Raw genomic sequence first — 5,000 nt, 5'->3', positions numbered from 1 at the left:
GTTCGTGGCACTCGGAAATTTTCCCAGAAAGCTACTATAGGGGGTAACCCCTCGCGCGCATTCCTTTACTTTAGCACTAGCACTAGCACTAGCACTTAGCACTTGGCACGTTGGCACGTTGCGCGTGCGCGTGTGCAAGGATCAAGGTGCTTGGGCAATGCGCGTGGACCCTTGGGCAAGGTCGTGGCAACGGTGGGCAAAGCTCGGACAAGATCCGGGCAAGGTGCTTGTATGGTTTGGCAAGCCCGGACAGGGTCCGGGCAAGTTCGGGTACGGTTTGGCAGGCTCGGCCATGGTCCGAGCAAGGTGCTTGTACGGTTTAACAAGCTCGGACACGGTCGGGCAAGTTTAGGCACGGTTTGGAAAGCTCGGACACGGTCCGGGCAAGTGTTGGCATGGGTGGGCAAGGTTCCTGTACGGTTTGGCAAGCTCGGACAAGGTCCGGGCAAGGGTTGCCATGCATGGGCAAGGTTCCTGTACGGTTTGGCATGCTCGGACAGGGTCCGGGCAAGTGTGTGGCACGCGTGGGCAAGGTTCCCGTACGGTTTGGCAAGCTCGGACAAGGTCCGGGCAGGTGTTGGCATGGGTGGGCAAGGTTCTTGTACGGTTTGGCAAGCTCGGACATGGTCCGGGTAAGTGTTGGCATGCGTGGGCAAGGTGCTTGTACGGTTTGGCAAGCTTGGGCAAGGTCCGGGCAAGGTGCTTGTATGGTTTGGCAAGGTCGGACATGGTCCGGGCAAGTGTTGGTATGGGTGGGCAAGGTTCTTGTACGGGTTGGCAAGCTCGGACATGGTCCGGGCAAGGTGCTTGTATGGTTTGGCAAGCTTGGGCAAGGTCCGGGCAAGTGTTGGCATGGGTGGGCAAGGTGCTTGTACGGTTTGGCAAGCTCGGACAGGTCCGGGCAAGTGTTGGCATGCGTGGGCAAGGTTCTTGGACGGTTTGGCAAGCTTGGACAAGGTCCGGGCAAGGTGCTTGTATGGTTTGGCAAGCTTGGGCAAGGTCCGGGCAAGTGTTGGGAGGCTTGTGCAAGGTCCGGGCAAGGTTCTTGTACTGTTTTACAAGCTCGGACAGGGTCCGGGCAAGTGTTGGCATGCGTGGGCAAGGTTCTTGTACGGTTTGGCAAGCTTGGACAAGGTCCGGGCAAGGTGCTTGTATGGGTTGGCAAGCTTGGGCAAGGTCCGGGCAAGTGTTGGCACGCGTGGGCAAGGTTCTTGTACGGTTTGGCAAGCTTGGACAAGGTCCGGGCAAGGTGCTTGTATGGTTTGGCAAGCTTGGGCAAGGTCCGGGCAAGTGTTGGGAGGCTTGGGCAAGGTCCGGGCACGGTTTGGCAAGGTTTGGGCAAGTCCTGGTACGGTTTGGCAAGGTTCTGGGACGTGCTGGCACGTCCAGGCACGTTCTGGCACGTCCAGGACGGGTCCTGGCACGTCCTGGCACGTCCAGGACTGGTCCTGGCACGTCCAGGACTGGTCCTGGACCGTCCTGGCACGTCCTGGCACGTCCAGGACTGCCCTGGCACGTCCAGGACTGGTCCTGGCACGTCCAGGACTGGTCCTGGCACGTCCAGGACTGGTCCAGGACCAGTCCAGGACTGTCCAGGACCAGTCCAGGACTGTTCCAGCACAGTCCAAAAATTTCACTCCCGTACCAAAATTAAATCCACTCGTTACATTTGAGTCCTGATGGTTTTATTCACTCCTACTTGACCCCCCCTAAATGTTAGGGGGTGCCGCCGCCGGTGCCGCCGCCCGTGGTGGCCCGTAGAGCGCGCACTATGTGAAACACTAAAAAATTTCAAAAATATTCTATGGTTGTCAAAAAATTATGAAACTTGGCAGGAAGCATCCTTATATGATGCCAAGGAATGCTGCAAAAAATCGCGCAAAAATACGATCTCTAGGTCCCTCAAACGGAGGTTGTCATCTCACGAAAAAGTATGTCTGTTCGTGGCACATGGGAAAAGGCTCATTTTGCATATATAGGGGGGCACCCCCAACCCCCCTCCCCATGGCCTTGCTCACACCACCACATGTATGCCCCTCCCAATAGACAAGATCAAGGTGTGAGCAAGTCCATGGGGTGTCCCTCCCCCAAAACGTCGACCACCTTCCCCGGTGGCGGCGGCGGCGGTGCCGGCGGCGGCGGCGGCCGGCGAGATTTTCCGGCGACTTTTCCGGCGACCCTTAAAATGTGTGGATTTCAAATGGGATGGATGGATGAGCGTATCTAGGGGTTCTTGGGCCTTCCTTGCACGCCATTCCCGTCGAAACTCGAGCGGAAAGGCATCCGTTGGGGCGTTTCCTCGCGGTTGCTCAGTAAGCAAGGGCTAGGTTGGACTATGGTTGTGAGGCACTCGAAACCCTTTTGGTAGCCTTCGGATGGTACGTTCCCCATCCCCCCATTTGAATCCCATTCATTGCCCCTCATGCGTAGGATTCCCGCCCTGCGACGATGGCGGAAAAGCAACCCAACTCATGTAGTTTTTGTGCTTGGCCAAGCTTGAGCACGGTTGGAATCCTCCGCATGAGGTGCGTACACGCCGGTTTGGGGTGAAAGTCATTGATCCGGAAAATTAGGCCTGGAAGTGTGTGGGATTGCAAGCGGGATGGATGGTGGCGCGTACCAAGGATTCATGGACCTCCCCAGCGTGTGTTTCCCGTCGAAACCTGAGCGGGGAAAGGCATCCTCACGGTTGCTCAGTAAGCGAGGGCTAGGTTTCGAGAGGGATCCCCGACACAAGTTGCGGAAACGGCATCCGCCAAGGGACTTTTTCCCACCGGGTGCTCAATAAGCAAGACCGGGAGGGTGATGTTCTCGGGCGTTTCGGGCGGCAGTTTGGTGCGCTCCAATCGGCTCATTTGGAATCTCATTCACTGCCCTCATGCGGTGTATGGTTGGCAAGCTTGGGCAAGGTCCGGGCAAGTGTTGGGAGGCTTGTGCAAGGTCCGGGCAAGGTTCTTGTATGTTTTACAAGCTCGGACAGGGTCCGGGCAAGTGTTGGCATGCGTGGGCAAGGTTCTTGTACGGTTTGGCAAGCTTGGACAAGGTCCGGGCAAGGTGCTTGTATGGGTTGGCAAGCTTGGGCAAGGTCCGGGCAAGTGTTGGCACGCGTGGGCAAGGTTCTTGTACGGTTTGGCAAGCTTGGACAAGGTCCGGGCAAGGTGCTTGTATGGTTTGGCAAGCTTGGGCAAGGTCCGGGCAAGTGTTGGGAGGCTTGGGCAAGGTCCGGGCACGGTTGGCAAGGTTGGGCAAGTCCTGGTACGGTTTGGCAAGGTTCTGGGACGTGCTGGCACGTCCAGGCACGTTCTGGCACGTCCAGGACGGGTCCTGGCACGTCCTGGCACGTCCAGGACTGGTCCTGGCACGTCCAGGACTGGTCCTGGACCGTCCTGGCACGTCCTGGCACGTCCAGGACTGCCCTGGCACGTCCAGGACTGGTCCTGGCACGTCCAGGACTGGTCCTGGACGTCCAGGACTGGTCCAGGACCAGTCCAGGACTGTCCAGGACCAGTCCAGGACTGTTCCAGCACAGTCCAAAAATTTCACTCCCGTACCAAAATTAAATCCACTCGTTACATTTGAGTCCTGATGGTTTTATTCACTCCTACTTGACCCCCCCTAAATGTTAGGGGGTGCCGCCGCCGGTGCCGCCGCCCGTGGTGGCCCGTAGAGCGCGCACTATGTGAAACACTAAAAAATTTCAAAAATATTCTATGGTTGTCAAAAAATTATGAAACTTGGCAGGAAGCATCCTTATATGATGCCAAGGAATGAATGCTGCAAAAAATCGCGCAAAAATACGATCTCTAGGTCCCTCAAACGGAGGTTGTCATCTCACGAAAAAGTATGTCTGTTCGTGGCACATGGGAAAAGGCTCATTTTGCATATATAGGGGGGCACCCCCAACCCCCCTCCCCATGGCCTTGCTCACACCACCACATGTATGCCCCTCCCAATAGACAAGATCAAGGTGTGAGCAAGTCCATGGGGGTGTCCCTCCCCAAAACGTCGACCACCTTCCCCGGTGGCGGCGGCGGTGGTGCCGGCGGCGGCGGCGGCCGCCGGCGAGATTTTCCGGCGACTTTTCCGGCGACCCTTAAAATGTGTGGAATTTCAAATGGGATGGATGGATGAGCGTATCTAGGGGTTCTTGGGCCTTCCTTGCACGCTATTCCCGTCGAAACTCGAGCGGAAAGGCATCCGTTGGGGCGTTTTCCTCGCGGTTGCTCAGTAAGCAAGGGCTAGGTTGGACTATCGTGTTTGTGAGGCACTCGAAACCTCTTTTGGTAGCCTTCGGATGGTACGTTCCCCCATCCCCCCATTTGAAATCCCATTCATTGCCCCTCATGCGTAGGATTCCCGCCCTGCGACGATGGCGGACAAGCAACCCAATCGATGTAGCCTTCGGATGTAGCCTTTTGTTGCTTGGCCAAGCTTGAGCACGGTTGGAATCCTCCGCATGAGGTGCGTACACGCCGGTTTGGGGTGAAAGTCATTGATCCGGAAAATCTAGGCCCTGGAAGTGTGTGGGATTGCAAGCGGGATGGATGGTGGCGCGTACCAAGGATTCATGGACCTCCCCCCAGCGTGTGTTTCCCGTCGAAACCTGAGCGGAAAGGCATCCTCACGGTTGCTCAGTAAGCGAGGGCTAGGTTGGACTCACGTGCTCGTCGTGTTCAATCGGAACTTTCCGAGAGGGATCCCCGACACAAAGTTGCGAAACGGCATCCGCCAAGGGACTTTTTCCCACCGGTGCTCAATAAGCAAGACCGTGGAGGGGTGATGTTCTCGGGCGTTTCGTGAGGCACGTTTGGTGCGCTCCCCCATCGGCCCATTTGGAATCTCATTCACTGCCCCTCATGCGTGTATTCCCCCCTCGCGACGACGGCGGACAAGCAACCCAAATCGATGTAGCCTTCGGATGTAGCCTTTTGTTGCTTGGCCAGGCTTGAGCGGGGTTGGAATCCTTTGCATGAGGGTGCCCAGGGTCGACGTCATTGGCC

The sequence above is a fragment of the Neltuma alba genome, unplaced genomic scaffold (genome assembly GCF_004799145.2).
Source record: "Neltuma alba isolate B1F8T4 unplaced genomic scaffold, ASM479914v2 tig00007634_pilon, whole genome shotgun sequence".
Taxonomy (NCBI): domain Eukaryota; kingdom Viridiplantae; phylum Streptophyta; class Magnoliopsida; order Fabales; family Fabaceae; genus Neltuma; species Neltuma alba.
The sequence above is the reverse complement of the archived record's forward strand: the minus strand, read 5'-3'. Positions refer to the sequence as shown.